Source organism: Canis aureus, chromosome 15, assembly GCF_053574225.1.
Source record: "Canis aureus isolate CA01 chromosome 15, VMU_Caureus_v.1.0, whole genome shotgun sequence".
Lineage (NCBI taxonomy): Eukaryota > Metazoa > Chordata > Mammalia > Carnivora > Canidae > Canis > Canis aureus.
The window spans coordinates 53,414,290-53,432,557 of record NC_135625.1 but is presented as its reverse complement, the minus strand read 5'-3'; the positions used below and the strand labels follow the sequence as shown (position 1 = coordinate 53,432,557).

General features: G+C 39.0%; 1 protein-coding gene and 1 pseudogene across 7 annotated transcripts in view; both read left to right on the top strand.

Moving 5' to 3' along the window:
• The first annotated feature begins 39 nt into the window (after window positions 1-39).
• Window positions 40-18,268, top strand: part of URGCP (upregulator of cell proliferation) — a 50,764-nt gene continuing 32,535 nt past the window's right edge. For 4 of the 7 annotated variants that reach the window (XM_077849882.1, XM_077849879.1, XM_077849876.1 and 1 more), the window contains exon 1: window positions 41-484. The gene's annotated coding sequence lies outside the window, so the exon portion shown is untranslated. Of the gene's footprint in view, window positions 485-7,751; window positions 7,880-18,268 lie in introns of those variants that run through there. The other 3 variants (XM_077849885.1, XM_077849883.1, XM_077849880.1) reach the window with 2 other exon arrangements.
• On the top strand, window positions 4,904-7,241 carry LOC144284176 (DET1- and DDB1-associated protein 1-like; annotated as a pseudogene).

Below are 18,268 nucleotides of genomic sequence, written 5' to 3'. Positions count from 1 at the left end.
TGCGTGGGGGGCAGCGGCCGGGGGGCTCCGTCCGCCGCGTGGGGCAGCCCCGAGGGCCGTGCTTCTCGGCGGTGCTCCGTAGGTACTGCGGCCCGCGCGCTCGCCGGCGGCCGTGGGCCTGGGGGCACAGGGCCTGGAGCCCCCGGACCCCAGCTTCGCTCCTGCAGGCGGGCCTCCACCTGCGAGCGGCCTCTCGAGGGCGTGGCCCCCAGCAGCGCGCACCCTTCGCGGAGCTCCTCCGGGACGCCCCACGGCATCCGCCGCCGGCCGGGGCGCTCCGGAATCCAGCGTGCTCCAGCCCGGCCTGCCGTCCGCGGCCCCGCAGCGCCCCGCGACTTTCGTGCCCCGGTCCCTGCCCTGGAGCAGAGCCGTCACCCGGCGCCCCGCAGCGGCCCTCTCGGGCTCATCCCACCGACCACACGGTCCTGAGGGTTCCTAGTCACACATTTGTGTAAGACCAGAACGTCCACCACCTGTCCGAATGGTGAGTTTGCTCATGATCTCAATGCCGAAATTTCAGCAGAGGATTTACATCACTTTGTATAATTGGGAAAAAGAAAAGAAACAGTTGTGTCGAGTAGCAGATGAAGAGAAATCCATGTCTCCCCCTTGTTGGTAATGTAGTGCGCAGGATTCTAGACGCTTTACATAAATTTGTACACATAGTTTTTTATTTTACTGTTTTGTGCATGGTCTTTTTATTTTGATCGTTTTCTGTCTTGTACAGCCTTCGATGTGCACAGGTGTTGCAAATGTAGTGAAAGACTTGATGGATAAGTTGGGCTTCATAAAAATCTAAACTTTTTGTATCGCAAAAAAAAAAACACAAACCTTTTGTATCGCAAATAGCATCATCAGACTCAGAAATACCTGAGTCTTTTTCAAGCAAAAAGGCAACCCACAGAATAAGAGAAAATATTTTTGAAGCTCATATTCGATCAGGGTCTAGTATTCAGAACATGTAAGAACTCTTATAACTCTATAAAAAAGACGAACTAGAGACTGGGCAAAGGATTGTAATACACATTTCCTTGAAGAAAATAAAGAAATGACCGATAAGCACGTACAGCAAAAAAGCTGTGTATCATGAGAGAAATGTAGGGTTGCAGATACAGTGAGTTAGCACCTTCACACCCTCTAGGATGGCTCTGGTCAAAAGAACAGACAGGAACAAATGTTGGAGAGGATGTGGAGAGGTTGGAACCCTCCTACCATCCTGGTAGGAGTGTAAGCTGGTGCTACTGCTTTCGAAAACAGTTTGGCAATTCCTTAAAAAGTTAAACATAGAATTATGATCTAGCAATTCCTTTCTGAGGTGTATATGCAGGTTGAATTAAAGGAAATAAGTAATGCCCACGTAGAAACTGTTACACAGATGTTTGTAATAGTATTGTTCACACTAGCCCAAAGGTGAAAACAACCCAAATGTTGAAGGGATAAACAAAATGTGATATATCCACGCCACGGAATACTTTTGGCAATAAAAAGGAATGAAGTACTGTTGTGTGCTACAACGTGGGCATATTAGATTGCCAGGGTTGCTGTGACAAAGCACCACAAACTGGGCAGCTGAACAGAATTTATTGTCTCACAGTTTTGGAGGCGAGGAGTCTAAAACCAAGGCATTGGCAGGGTTGGTTCCTTCTTAGGACTCCTCTAGCTTCTGGTAGCCTCAGGCATTCTTGGCCTCTAGGTGGTATTCTCCTGTGTCTTCACATTGTCTTCCCTCTACCTGAGTCTCTGTGTCCAAATTTCTCCTTCCTAGGAGTCCATTAGCTTAGGGCCCACTCTACAGACCTCATCATACCTTGACATCTGCAGAGACCCAATTTTCACATAAGTCACATTCACAGGAACTGGGGGTTAGGACTTCCATGTTTTGTGGGGGGATACAATTCAAGACAACAATGGATGAACCTTGGAAACGTGGTAAATGAAAGAGACCATTCACAAGAGACTACCCACTGGACGGTGCCACTACATCAAGTGTCCAGAACAGACAGCTCTGTAGAGAAAGCAGATTAGTGGTTGCTCAGGGTTGAGGGAGGGGGAATAGAGAGTGATTGTTAGAATGTATGTAAATTATATGTAGGTGGGTGGTGAATTGTAGGTCTGTAAAGCTGCTTAAAGTACAGTAACAACAATACACAGTTCTTGTATACTCATCCAGCTTCCCTTAATGTTAGCATATTACATAACTAATATTATTCTAATACATTAGCGAATCCAGAAAATTAATATCTGTACAGAACAATTAGCTGATTTACAGACTTCATTCAAATTTCATCTCTTGTCTAATATTGTTTGGTAGGATAAATGCAACATGACATTTGTTTATTCTGTCTCCTAACCTTCTGCAGAAATTCTAGTCTATTTTTGTCTTCTGATGACCTTCTTATTTTTGAAAACTATAGTAAAGTTATTTTGTAGAATGTCCCTCAGTTTGGATTTTCTGATTGGTAAGATTCAGGTTATACATTTTTGGGAAGACTACTGAAGAAGTGATGCTGTGTCCTCAGTGTGTTATATCAGAGGGTACATGACATTGATAAGTGTTACTACTAATTTAAGTCTGATCAGTTTGTTAGGCTGATATTTTAACTAAAGTTAATTTTTTTTCTTTTAAATTAACAAGTAGTTTGTGGGGAGAAATGCTGAGACTGTGTGGAAGTATATTTACCTACTTCCATCCACTAATTTTAGATTACAGTCTTGCCTACAGCAGTTATTACTGTGGTGTTTACCTATGCTTTTAGTTCTAGTTCTCTTTCTACATTTATTAAGTGGAATGCTGCTGTAAGGAAGAGCTGTCTTTTCTCCTCCGGTTTTACTATTTATTTACTTATTATTTTCTAAATGCTTTTTTTAATTTTAAAGTAATTCCTACACCCAGCATGGGTCTTAAATTCATGACCCTGAGATCAAGAGTTGTATGCTTCACTGACTGAGCCAGCCAGGCACCCCTTTTGTCCCCAGTGTTTAAATTTATGTTTTCAGATTTTTGTTTATATCAGTATGGACTCATAGATTTTTATTCTATTGGCTTCACCTGTTAGTGTCATTACGTTGCTCAAAATGTCCCTGATTTGGCCATTGAGAGCTTGTTGTAGGGAGTTGGTAAATGGCCCCTAACAAGTCCCACCTCCTGGTATTCAGGCCCGTGTGTAATCTCCTCTCCTTGAGTGTGAGCCAGATTTAGTGATGTTTCTAATGAACAGGAAAGGTGATGGGATGTCATTTCTGAGATTAGGGTAAAAAAAAAAGACTGGTTTCCATCTTGGGCAACCTCTCTTGCTGTCTCCTCTTGCTTCCTTGCTTCCTCACTCTGACGGAAGTCAGCTGCCATATTGTGCGGTGCCCTATGGACAGGCCCCTGTGCGAAGGAACTGAGAGAGGCCTTTTGGCAACAGCTAGTGAAAAACTAAGCCCCTCAGTCCAGGACCCCCCTCCCCAAGATCATCCTATAACCTCACTACTATCCAATGTTGTACTGGATGTTCTAGCCATTTCTATAAAGGAGGAAAAGAAATAAAATGCAGATGGTGGGGACACCTGGGTAGCACAGTGGTTGAGCATCTGCCTTTGGCTCAGGGCATGATCCTGAGGTTTGGGATTGAGTCCCATGTCGGGTTCCCTGTGGGATGTCTGCTTCTCAACCTTTGCCTATGTCTCTGTCTCTCTCTTTGTCTCTCTCACGAGTAAATAAATAAAATCTTTAAAAAAATGCAGACAGTGGAAAGAAATGTTTGTATTCACAGATGACATGCTTGTCTGTACAGGAAATCTGAGGGAGATTACAAAAAGCGTCTATTAACACTTTACAGAACTATTTTTACAGTTTACAGAACTGTTAATATTAACACTTCATCTGTTATGGATGCAAAATCATATAAAGACGTTAATTGTATTTCTAAGTGCTAGGAACAAACGATCAGAAATTGAAAAAACCTTTTAATGCCATATACATTAAATGCTTCTAAATAAAATTGAGAAGACATTTGGAAGACTTTTACACTGAAAACTACCAAACATTGCTCAGAGAAATTAAAGATCAAAGTAATGGCAAGATAGACTGTGTTCATGGGTTGGAAGACTTAATGTTGTTAAGATACCAGTTGTTCCTAAGTTAGTATATTCAGTGCAATCAAAATCAAAGTCCTAGCTGGGGCGCCTGGGTGGCTCAATGGGTTAAGTGTCTGCCTTTGGCTCAAGTTGTGATCCCAGGACCCCCACAAAAACCCAGTCATCTATAAATTAGGGAGTGGATTCTAGCAGATACTGAATCTGCTGGTGCCATCATCTTGGACTTCACAACCTCTGGAACTGTGAGAAATAAATCTGTTGTTTATAAGCTCCCCAGTCTATGGTACTCTATTATGGCAACAGAACAAACTAAGATGTGCATCAGACCAATTCAATGGAGAACGGCTGTGGAACAATTAGGTAGCCATATGCGTAAAGAATAACCTCAACTTTACCTCACATAAAAATGGATCATAAACCTAATTATTAAATTAGAACCATAAAACTTGGGATGCCTGGGTGGCTCAGTGGTTGAGTGCCTGCCTTTGGCTCAGGGCGTGATCCCAGAGTCCTGGGAACGAATCCCACATCGGGCTCCCTGCAGGGAGCCTGCTTCTCCCTCTGCCTGTGTCTGCCTCTTTTTCTGTGTCTCTAATGAATAGATAAATTAAATATTAAAAAAATAACTATAAAACTTCTAGAAAAAAGCCAGAAAATCTCTGTGACCTTGGGTTTAACAAAGGTTTTAACTATAACTTAGGTATGAGCTATAAAAAGAAAAAAAAATCATTAAATTGGGCTTTATCAAACCGTAAGAAAACTCTGAAATGTGGAGAGAAGATGGCAGATTTGGGAAGGGATCTTGGGATCTGAAAATGACATGACGGTGAGTTCTCTTTGCTCAATATATCCCAGATTTGGTGCTGGGGAACCCAACAACCTGGAAATACCAATAATAGGTGGGATGGGGAAGCCCCAACAGAAGCCTGTTCTCTTTCACCCAAGGACCAGAAAAGGGGCAATTTAGCAAGACAGAAAACTCATAGTCAATAACTGCTTTACTATAGCCAAACACCATGGAACAAAATGGGGCCCCATCCCCATTAGCAAAGGTTAGGTGGGGAGACTGGCCTTTGATGATAGCCATGTTGTAAAGAGGCAATCCTCTTTCCTTCCTGGGGTGATGTCAGAGAAGCCCCGGAGGAGCTGGGATTAACCATCACATTCTTGCAGCCAGAAGGGTGAACTTTCATCTTCACTTGGCTGTAATAAGGTAAGGTCTTCCTTCTTTTGCTTCAGTAATGTTAGAGGAGGCTGGAAATGCAAGATTTAAATAGGACCCAGAGTCTCATAACAGGATACCTAAAATGTCCAGGGTACATTTGAAAATCACTCATCATAGCAAGAACCAAGATTATCTCAATGAGTAAGATAAGACAATTATCAGATTCCAAAGCAGAAATGCCACAGAGGGTGAAGGTATCTGACAGATTTTATTTATTTTTTTGTTTTTAATTTTTTTTAATTTTTATTTATTTATGATAGTCACACAGAGAGAGAGAGAGAGAGAGAGAGGCAGAGACACAGGCAGAGGGAGAAGCAGGCTCCATGCACCGGGAGCCCGACATGGGATTCAATCCCGGGTCTCCAGGATCACGCCCTGGGCCAAACGCAGGCACTAAACCACTGCGCCACCCAGGGATCCCCGGTATCTGACAAATTTTAAAGCAGGCATCATAAATATACTTTGAGAACAATTAGGAAAATGTTTGAAACAAAGAAAAACTACAAAGTCTTAGCAAAGACATACAAAACATAATGAACAAATGGAAATTTTTGAATGGAAAAACAAAATAAAGGAAATAATAAACTCATTAGATAGACTCAACAGTGGAATGGAGATGATAGAGGAAAGGATCGGTGAAATTAAAGATTAAACAATAGAAATTAACAGCAACAATGAAAAAAAATAGATTGGGGGAAAAATGGAGCCCCAGGGACCTGTGGGACAAATAATCTAACATTGCATTTCATCTGAGTCCCCAAGAGTGACAAGAAAGAAGTTGGAGCTAAAAAAGTATTTGAATAAATAACAGCTGGGAAAAAAAAAAAAAAATCCCCCAAATTGGCAAGACATAAACCTAAAGATTCAAGGAACTAAATTAATCCCAAATACGACATACCTCAATAAAGACTATGCCAAGACTCATCATAGTCAAAATTCTGAAAACCAAAGACAAAATATCTTGAAAAAATAATATATGTTACTGTGCGGTAGTGTCTAAGACGGCAGCTGTGGTGGTGGCTGAGGCAGTGACCGAGGAAACAGAAGATAGCAGATTTTTTTAAAGGACTGCTTGTCTACAGCAAAACCAATTTTAGTCGATTTCATGCTGACTCTGTGCAAAGCTTTGAACCGGTGCCCTTCAGTCTACCTGCCCACCCGGGAGTACCCATCTGAACAGATCATCGGGACAGCAAAGACAAATATCCTTTTAGGCCACCTACATTAGCAATGGGACAAAAAGAACGTGGCCAAGAAGAGAGACCAGGAGCACATGGACTTTGAGGATGAGAGCTCTGCACTCCCCCACCGAAGGTCGCACCGACAGACAGCCCACACGTGCACAAGGACACTTAAGACTCTTACTGCTCCACTGGCACCTCCTGTCTTGTCTGCTCCTCGCCTGCCCACCTTGTGTAAGCGCCCTCCACACTGTACCCACCAGCTCACCCACACAACCATCCATACCACTTCCAACCTCATAGGAGCCACGTATTTATTTCCCTTGAGTTTTTATTTATGCTGTAAAAATGTACCAAGCGATGGTTAAAGGGGATGTCAGACCCAGTCGTGTGATGTTGGTAGATACTTTTTAAAAAACATTGTTATTCACAAACCCCCCCCATCCAGAACCCCTTTACCCCTCCCCCCATACCCCAGTTCTCCTCCAGAAAAAGCAGAGCGTGTCTGCAGGGGTCTAGAGCCCGGGCCTTGATGTGGCCCAGCAGCATGGATGGGAGCCCCTCTCCCTGCTCCTACTCTCCAGTCCGGGCCTTAAAGCCTCCTGGCTTTGCTCTGAATGTGAGCCAGGGGGAGAAGTCGGCATTTCTGGATCTTTCTCTTAAGTCATTTTATCATGGACTAGTGTCTACCCCAATAAAAGGATCTTTCCGAAAAAAAAAAAAAAAAAAAAGGAAAGAAAGAAAGAAAAGAATATGTGGAAAACAATCCAAATTACAGCAGAATTATTACCAGAAACAAGGAGGCCAGAAGAAAGTGGCATGGCATTTTCAAGTGTGAAAACAGAACTGTAACTCAGAATTCTCTAGTGAAAATTTTCTTCTGGAATAAAGTAGAAACCAAGACATTCTCCAATGAAGGAAAGCGAAGATTTGTCACCAGCAGATCTACCCATAAAAAAAAAAGAAAAAAAAAAAGAAAAAGCTAAAGGAGTTTTTTTCAGTTGGAAAGGAAATAACAGCGGGAATTTTGAAACATCAGGAAGGGATCTAGAACAATAGAGACAAAATGGAATTTTTTCTCTTGTTGAGTTTTCTAAACTATATTTGATGGTTCAGGCAAAAATTGTAACATTGTCTGATATGGATCTCAAAGCATGCAGGGGGAATCTTTAGGACAACTGACTATTTTTTTTTTTTTTTTTTTTTATGATAGTCACACAGAGAGAGAGAGAGGCAGAGACACAGGCAGAGGGAGAAGCAGGCTCCATGCACCGGGAGCCCGACGTGGGATTCGATCCTGGGTCTCCAAGATTGCACCCCGGGCCAAAGGCAGGCGCCAAACCGCTGCGCCACCCAGGGATCCTGACAACTGACTTTTAAATGACCGAGGGTAAAGGAACCTAAAGGATTGGATTTTTTTTTTTTTTTTTTTTTTTTACATTTCATGGGAACTGGTAAAATGTCAAAATCAGAGTGCTGTGAAAAGTTATGTGTATGTAATATAAAACCTAGAGAGCAATCACTAAATATTTATTGAAAGAGATAACTTCAAAAGCACTACTGATAGAACAAAATGGAATTCTAATGAAGGGTACAAGGAAGGCAGAAAAGGAAAACAGACAAATGAAGAACAGAGGAAAGAAACAAAACAAAATGAAACAAAAACTCCACAGAAGTCTGAGTATGTCAATAATTACATTAAATGTAAAAATATGCCGATTAAAAGAGAGGGGCAGAGTGAATAAAAATACATAGTTCCCATAAGAAAACTCAGTTCAAAAGTAATGGTATAGGTAGGTTGAAAGTGAAAAGGTGGAAAAAGATATGCAACAGACACTAATAATAAGAAGGCAGTAGTATTAATGTCAGGTAGATTCCAGAGCAAAGAAAATTACAGGGACAGAAGAGGAGCATTTCATAATGATAAAAAGGGTCAGGCTATCCAGACATAGCAATCCTAAGTTTGTTTGCACAAAACAACAGAGCTGCAACATATGTAAAGCAAAAATAGAACTGAGAGGAAAAATAGACTAACCGATGATTATATTGGAGACATCCACACCCCTCTTCCACCAATTGATTAAACTACCCAGAAAATCAGCAAGGTACCATCAATCAACAGGATCCAACACACATAATACAATAACAGCAGAATAGGCATTCAAGTTCTCATGGACACTTTACCAGGACAGACTATTTACCACAATAGGGCCATAAAATAAGCTTCAACATATTGAAAGTAATTGAAATTGTACTGTGTATGTTCTCACCACAATGGAATCAAACTGGAAGTCAGTAACAGAAAGATAACAGGAAAACCTTGGAACAATTGGAAACTAAATGACAATTTGCTAACTAATCTGTGGGTTAAAGAAGACGATGTCTCAAAGCATAATAAAAACAATTTATTGGACTGAATGAAAACGAAAGCAAAACATACCAAAATATGTGGGCTATAGCAAATGTAGTGTTATCAGGAGATTTTATAGTGTCAAATTCTTATATTAGAAAAGAGGGAAAGTCTCAGGAAAATAATCTAGCCTTTCAGTTTAAGATCCTATAAAAAGAAGAACAAGATAAATCTAGAGGTGCAGAAGGAAGATGAGAAGAAATCCGTGAAATTAAAAAGATGAAAACAATAGAAAAAATAAAAGATGGTTCTTTAAAAAAAATCAGTATTGGCAAGCCTTTGATAAAGAAAAAAGATGATGCAAATTATCAGTCAGGAATGAAATGAGCTATCACCTCATGGACATCAAAAGTATAATAAGGAAATACAACTATACATATATAAATTTGACAAATGGGGGATCCCTGGGTGGCGCAGCGGTTTGGCGCCTGCCTTTGGCCCAGGGCGCGATCCTGGAGACCCGGGATCGAATCCCATGTCGGGCTCCCGGTGCATGGAGCCTGCTTCTCCCTCTGCCTGTGTCTCTGCCTCATTCTCTCTCTCTCTCTGTGACTATCACAAATAAATAAAAATTAAAAAAAAATAATAAATTTGACAAATGGACTAATTTCTAGAAGTCATCCAATATGAAAGATAATTTGTATAGTTCTGTAAATATTAAAGAAATTGAATTTTTAATATTAAAATGTCCAAACAAGCATCAAATGTTTTCAGTGGAGAATTCCACCAAATATAACAGAGCAAATTCTAAACATCTGACAGAAAAAGGAAAAGGAGGGATTTCCCAACTGATTTTATGAGGCCAGGATTCTACTGATACCCGAACCATACAAAGTCCATCCAAAAAAGGAAAATGGCAAAATAATATAGCTCATGAATTCAGATGCAGAAGTCCTCAGTGAAACATTAGTAAGTGGAATTCAGTGATAGAAAAAGAGTGATGAGATTTGAGGAAGATAACAGAGTAGAAAGCACCAGAAATCTGTCTTCTGCTTAGACAATTGTCTTGGCAGAATCTGATTGATTTAATTATGTTGGAACTCTGTGTAGTTTATTCAAAGACTTGCAACTTCCTGAAGAAGACTTGAATGGGAAAATGCAGTTAGTTTTGGTCAGTTTCAGCAGTGGTTACCTATCCCCCATCTTCAACTCAATGACAGTCAGTTATGCATTTGTTCCAGGAGCAGCTAAAAAGCTAGTTGAGCCAAGGTGAGGAATAAAGACCCTGTTCTCCAAAGATCAGGACTCTGTTTTCTGCTTGCTGCTTCTGAAAGTACAGACACAGGAGCAGCCTCCGTTGGTGCACCTCTCCCATTGTTTCAAGCCCTTTGCCCTACAGCTGAAGTGGCTTCCAGGAGATTTAAGGAGCTGGCACTCCCTTCCCCCTTTATCTCTTTTCCTCATTTTGAGATTCAGACATTTAAGGACTAGGTCATTCAAAAGTGACCACACATACAAGGGAATTTAGAAAGTCATTGTGCATGCCTAGGGAGCAGCTCAGCCTCAGAAAGACCTGGGAAGACATGAAGTTTACACCTCAGGCTGAGGTCTGGTACAGAGACACTTTATAACAATAAAACAAAGGCAAATACCCCCCCCCCCAAAAAAAAAAAAACAAAACAAAAGATAATCTTAGGGAAAGGGGACAATCTGATTTCCAGGCTTAATACATTATTAGATTCAAACATCCAAGTTTTTAGGAAAAAAAATCACAAGACACAAGGAAACAGGAAAGCATGACATACTTTCTTTGAAAGTATTCAAAGAAAAAGACAACAGAAAATGTCCAGTGACAAAGGCCAGATGGCAAATTTTCTAGAAAATGACTTTGTAAAAACTGCCTTAAAGATGTTCAAAAAGCTAAAGGACACAGAGGAAGTCAAGAAAATGATGTATGGGCAAAGTGGAAATATCAACACATCACAAAGAAATTCTGGAGCTGAGAAGTAGAAGAACTTAAGTGAAAAATTTGCTAGAGAGATTCAAAGGCAGATTTGAGCATACAGAAGAATCAGTGAACTAGAAAAGATAATTGGAATGATCAAGTGTGAGGAAAGGAAAGAATAAAGATTGAAGAAAAACAAACAAAGCCAAGGAACCCGTGGGACACCTTCTAGAGGATTAATGTTCATTATAGAAGTTCCAGAACAAGGGAGGTAGAGAAATTATTTGAAGAAATAATGCCTGAAAACCTCCCAAATTTGAAGAAAGACTTGAATATAAACATCCAAGAACCCTAACAAACTCAAAATAAGATGAATTCAAGGAGATCCACATGGAGGCACATAAATTGTTGAAAACAAAAACACAGAGAATATTGAAAGCAGCAAGAGAGAAGTGACTCATTACCTGAAAAGGATGTTCAATAAGACTCATCAGATTCTTCACCTGAAACTTTGGAGGCCAGAAGTCAGTAGGCTAGCATATTCAAAGTGGTGAAAGAAAAAAAAAATCTGTTAGCCAAGAATGCTATGTTCACCAAAATTGTCCTTCAGAAGTGGAGAAATTAAACCCAAAGCAAGGAGAAAAAAATAGTAAAGATCAGAGATGAACAAAATATAGAATAGAAAACAAGTTTTTGAATTTTTTTCTTGAAAAGACCACCACCACCAAAAGACTAAGGAGGATTCTAGGAAGTTGGTAGAATCAAAAGCATCAGGAATCCGTTTCCTTGTGTGGACAACATACAGTGCAGAATCATGTGATGTAACTATTTTGGAACTGTGGAGTCTGTTGAAAGCTTGCAACTTTCAGGGGAAGGCTTGGCCAGTCAGTTTTACTCGATTTCAATTCTAGGATGGTAGTAGCTATAGATTGCCAACCCCCAGCCACTTGACAGGCAGCCATGTTCCTGGTCCAGCTTGCACACACCTTGTGGGAGCCACGCAGGCAAGGAGGATTCTGTCCTCCGAATATCAGGGATCTTTCCTCTGATCCCTGATTGCTGCTTCTGACCATAGAGGTGCAGAGAGGCAGGGAGCCATCATTATTGCACCTCCCCATTGGGCTCAAGTGTCTTATAGGCTATATTAAAGGGCCAGTGCCCTTTCCTCCTTTTCATCCCTTCATTTTTTGCTGTGTGTGTGTGTGTGTGTGTGTGTGTGTGTGTGTGTGGAGTGGGGAACTGGGCATTAAAGACTGAGGTATTCAGAAACTCCTGCAGATATAGGGAAAATTTGAAAGTGATTGTGCGTGCCCAGGGAAGAGAAATAAGAAGATGTCAAATCTATACTTGGGCTGATCCTGGGCACAGATTGGGTATAACAATCAAAAAGAAACAAAAACAACAAAACCTAGAAAACCTTGGGGAAGGGGAAGAATCTGACTTTCAGAGTTATCACATTATTAGATTCAAATGTCCAGTGTTCAACAAAATGTCACAAGGCTAAGAGACAGGAAAGTATGGCTCATCCAAAGGAAAAAAATATACAACAGAATCTGTTCCTGTAAAGACTAATTGGATGATATATTAGGCAAAGACTTTAATGGTCTTAAAGATGCTAAAAGGACTAGAGGAAGATGTAGAGAAAGTCAAGGAAACAATGTGAGAACAAAGTGCAGGTATCCATTAAGAGATGGAAAATCTAAAAAGAACCTAAAATGAAATTCTGAAGCTGAAAAGTACAATAACTGAAGTAAAAAAATCACGAGGAGTCAAAGGCAGATTTGAGTTGGCAAAAGGTAAATCAGTACTTTAAGATAAGACGATGGAAATTATTGAGGTTCAGGATCAGAAAAAGATGGAAAATAGCAAATAACAGCCTGTGTCTATGGGAAACCATCCAAAGCACCAACATATGCACTGTGGGAGTCTCAAAGAAGAAAGAAAGGGGCAGAGAGAATATTTGATGAAATGGTGTCTGAAAGCTTCCCAGATTTGAAGAAAGACAGGACTATAAACAGCCAAGAAACTCAACAAATTCCAAGTAAGATGAACTCAAAAAGACTCACTCCAAGACACATTATAATCAAACTTTCAAAAGCCAAAGAAAAAGCAGCAAGAGAAAAGACAATTGTCACAAACAAGTGATCCTCAGAGATCAGCTGCAGGTTTTTTTTTTTTTTTTTTTTTTAAATCAGAAACTTTGGAAGCTAGAAGACAATAGGCAGGTATATTTTAAGTGCTCAAAGGAAAAAAAAAAAACCTCTCAACCAAGAATCCTATATTCAGCAAAATGGTCCTTTAAAAGTGAGGGAGAAGTCCAGACATTAGTAGATCAAACAAAAGTTGAGGGAGTTTGTGACCACTAGACCTGCCCTGCAAGAAATGCTTGAGAGAGTCCTGCAAAATGAGAGAACACTACACATTTAACCTGAAGTCATGAAGAAACATAAAGATCCCAGTAAAAATAAATACACGGACAATTATAAAAGCTGGGATTATTGTAATAGCTTGTAACTGTAGTTTTTCTTTTCTATGGGATTTATGGTACCAATGCATTTAAATGAAAAAAAAAAAAACACAACAAACCCTGATTACTAATGTAATTATTACTGTAACTTTGATTTGTAACTCCAAATCATATTTTCTATATAATTTAAGAGACTAATGCATTTAAAATAGTAATTTATGTTTTGGAGTATACAATGTATAAAGATGTGATTTTGTGACATTAACAACCAAAAGGGTTGGAGGACATTGTAAAGGAACGGCTGTTTTGTATATTATTGAAATTAAGCTGTTATAAATTCAGTTTAGAATGTTACAACTTTAGGATATTAAGTGTTAATTGCCATGGCAGCCACAAGAAAATAGCTATAGAATATACTCAAAAGGAAAGTAATAAGGAACTTAAACATTTTGCTACCAAAAAAAAAAAAAAAATCAACTGAACACAAAAGATGATAGGATACAGGAAGTGAGGGACAAAAAAGCAATAGGACATAAAGAAAACAAATAACACAATGACATAAGTAAGTCCCTTCATATCAGTAATTACTTTAAATGTAAATGGATTCAACTTTCCAATTAAAAAGCAGAGATTGGCAGAATGGATGAAAGCACATAATCAAACTATATGTCTGTTTACAAGAGACTTACTTGAGATCTAAAGATACAGACCACTTGAAAATGAATATAGATATTCCATACAAATAAGTAACCAAAAGAGAGCACTATTCTAATTGCAGAAAAAATAGACTTTAAATCAACAAAGCTTACAAGAGAAAAGAAAGACATTACATGTTAACAAACATTTTAACAGCAAGAAGATATAGTGATTATAAACATTTATGCACTAATGACAGACCATCAAAATATATGAAGCAAAAAGTGACAGAATTGAAGGGAGAAATAGTTTTACAATAACAGTGGAAGACTTCAGTACCCTACTTAAAATAATAGAACAATGAGACAGAAGACAAAGGAAAAAAGACTTAATCAATACAATAATCCAACTAGTTCTAATAGACACATACAGAGCACTCCACGTAACTACACAGCATACACCTGCTTCTAAGTGGACATGGGAAATTTTCCAGGATAGACCATATGGATGGCCATAAATTAACTCAAAAGATTTTAAGAGTTAGTTGTAATCCAAAGTGTCTTCTCCGACCACAATGGGTAAAGTTAGAAGCCAATAACAAACTAAAAAACACAAAATTGTGGACACTAAAAAACACTTTTAAACAACAGATGAAGATGAAATCACAAGGGAAATTTGAAAATACTTAGACAAATTAGAACAAAAACATGACATACAAAACTCATGGGGTGCATTGAAAGTGGTGCTAAGAGGGAAATTTATAGCTAAAAAGTCTACATTAGAAACAAGAAAGATCTCAAAACAACAAGGATTTTCAATGTGAGGAACTAGAAAAAGAATATGCTAAAGCCACAGCTAGCAAAAGGAAAGAAATAATAAAGATTAGAGCAGAGGTCAATGAAATAGAGAATAGGAAAATGGCAGAGAAAATGAAACCAAAAGTTGGTTCTTTGAAATGATCAACCAAATAGACAAACTTTTAGTTAGGTGGATTAAGAGAAAAGGAAGTCTCAAGTTACTAAAATTAGAAACGAAGTGAGGACATTAATAGTGATTCTACAGAAATAGAAGATGATTTAAGAGAGCACATGGACAATTGTATGCTGAAAAATTGGATAATCTAGGTGAAATGGACAAATTTCTAGAAGCACAAAATCTGCCAAGAATAAATCATAAAGAAATAATCTAAAAAGACCTGTTATTAGTAAGGAGATTGAATCAGTAATAAAAAAATCTAGGGATCCCTGGGTGGCGCGGCAGTTTGGTGCCTGCCTTTGGCCTGGAGCGCGATCCTGGAGACCCGGGGTCGAGTCCCACGTCGGGCTCCCTGCATGGAGCCTGCTTCTCCCTCTGCCTGTGCCTCTGCCTCTCTGTCTCTCTCTGTGTGACTATCATGAATAAATAAATTTTAAAAAATCTTAAAAAAAAAAAAATCTCCCAGCAAAAAAAAAAGTGCTAGTCCTGATGGTTTCACTGGTGAATTCTATCAAAAAATTTAGAAGAATAACTTTTTAAAAAGTTTTTAAAAGATTTTATTTATATATTCATGAGAGACACACAGAGAGAGGCAGAGACACAGGCAGAGGGAGAAACAGGTTTCCTCCTGGGAGCCTGATGCAGGACTGGATCCTAGGACCCCAGGTCATGACCTGAGCTGAGGCAGACATTCAACCACTGAGCCATCCAGGCACCCCAAGAAGAATAACTTTTGAAACATTTCCAAAAAATTGAAGAGAACACTTTGTAACTCATTGTATGAGACTGGCATTACTCTAATGGCCAAACCCTGACAAAAACTACAGAAAATTACAATGTTCCTTTTGAACATTGATGCAGAAATCCTCAACACAATTCTAGTAAACAATTCAGCATTTTAAAAGGATTTTATAATCATGACCAAGAGAGATTAATTCTTGGTATGCACAGTGGTTCAAATTATGCAAATCAATCAATATGGTGCAATACATCAATAAAATGAAGGGAAAAACACATGATCATCTCATTTGATGCAGGGAAGGCATGTGTCAAATTCAACATTCTTGTATGAAAGAAAAACATTCTTGTATGATAAACGCAACAAACTAGAAATAATAGGAAACTACTTCCATGTAATAAAAGCTGTACATGAAAAACATAGCAAACTTAACACTCAATGGTGAAAGACTGAGGCAAGGATGCCCACTGATCTATCTAGAACAGTTAGGCAAGAAAAATAAAGGCATCCAAAGTGGAAAGAAAAAAGTAAAATCTCTGCAGATGATACGATCTTAGATGAAGATCCTAAAGATGCTGCAAAACTATTTAATAAGTGAATTCAGCAAAGGAACAAGATAACAAAATTAATACAGAAACCAGTTGCAATTCCATCCACTAACAATGAGCAAACTGAAAAGGAAATTATGAAAACAGTTCTTGGGGTGCCTGGGTTGCTCAGTTAGTTAGTTAAGCATCTGACTCTTGATTTTGGCTCAGGCCATGATCTCAGGGTTATGAGATACAGCCTGTGTCAGGCTCTGCACTGAGCATGGAGCCTGTTTGGGATTCTCTCTCCCTCTCCCTCTGCCCTTCCCCACCACTCCTGTACTCTCTGAATAAATGAATCAATAAATACAAAAACATTTCTATTTATAATAGCATAAAAAGAATGAAGTATTTAAGAATTAACCAAGAAGATGAAAGACATACAATGAAAACTTCAGAATATTGCTGAAAGAAATAAAAGAAATATAAATAAATGGAAATACATCCCATGTTCGTGGACTGGAAGACAATATCATTAAGATGTATTATGTATTACCCAAGTGAACTACATATTCAGTGCAATCCTGTCAAAATCCTAGTGATTTTTTTCCCTCAATCCATTCTAAAATTTATACAGAATCTCAGGAACAGTGAATAACTAAAACAATCTTGAAAAAAAGATCAAATCTGGAGGACTTACAGTTCCTGATTTCAAAACTTACTACAAAGCTACTGTAGTCAAAATGGTGTGGTGTTGGTATCTGATAGCCATTTAGACAGATGGAATAGATTAGCTCAGAAATAAACCTGTACATCCCTGATGATAACTGATGATGAATGTCTTTTCATGTGTCTGTTAGCCATCTGTCTATTTCCTTTGAAGAAATGTCTGTTCATATCTTCTGCCTACTTTTAAAATTGGATAATTTGGGGGGGTGTTGAGTTGTGTAAGTTCTTTATATATTGTGGATACTAACCCTTAATTGAAATAAGTCAGTCAGAGAAAGACAAATACCATATGATTCCACTCATATGTGGAATTTAAGGAACAAAGGAGAGAGAGAGAAATCAAGAAATTGACTTTGATATACAGAACAAACTGATGGTTGTCAGAGGGGAAGGGAGTGGGGATGTGTTACATGTGCACTTGAAAGAATGCTTTTTCTATAGATGTTGAGTATAATATTCTATATATGTATGTTAGATCAAGTTCTTTTTTTCATGTATCCTTTATGCTTATAGGTTTGTGTGTGTGTGTGTGTGTGTGTGTGTGCGCTTCTCAAGCATTGGATGATGGCAAAGAAAAATTACAGTTGCAGATGGAATTAAGGTTAGTAATTGGCTGCATTTAATATGAAGTAATTATCTGGATTAGGGGAAGGGGCAGTGTCATTACCAGGGTCTGTGAAGGTAGACAGAGGCAGAAGAAAAGATGAGATGAAGGCTGCTGGATTTAAAGAATGAGGAAGGGGCTTTGAGATAGGATCAACAGGCCACCTCTAGAAATTGGGAAAGGTAAGGGAACAGTTCTCCCCAGGGGGCTAAGGCAAGGAGAATAGCCTTGCCAACACCTTCTAACCTACAGAACTGGAAGATGGTGAATTTGGGCTGTTTTGCCATGTGACATGACGTATTCATAGGCGATGGGGATTAGGATGTGGGCATCTTTGGGAGACCATTACTTTTCCTACAACTCTTGCTTCAGAGTTGTTTTTATTTTTTATTTATTTTTTTAAAGATTTATTTATTTATTTATTAAACAGAGAGAGAGAGTGAGAGAGAGGCAGAGACACAGGCAGAGGGAGAAGCAGGCTCCATGCAGGAGCCTGACATGGGACTCGATCCCGGGTCTCCAGGATCACGCCCTGGACTGCAGGCAGCGCCAAACCACTGTGCCATCGGGGCTGCCCTTCAAAGTTGTTTTTAATATAACACAATATATTATTGTTTTTAAAGCCAATGTTTGTTTAAATTACTATTTCCTGTGCTCTTGATTACTTCATGCAGCCCTGATCTTCCATCTGCCAATTTCCTCTGCCTAAAGTACATCCTCTTGATTTTATGCATTTCACTCTTATGTAACCAGGTGTGGATTTCTTTTTATTTGTCCCTCTTTTTAAAAAAAAATATTTTATTTATT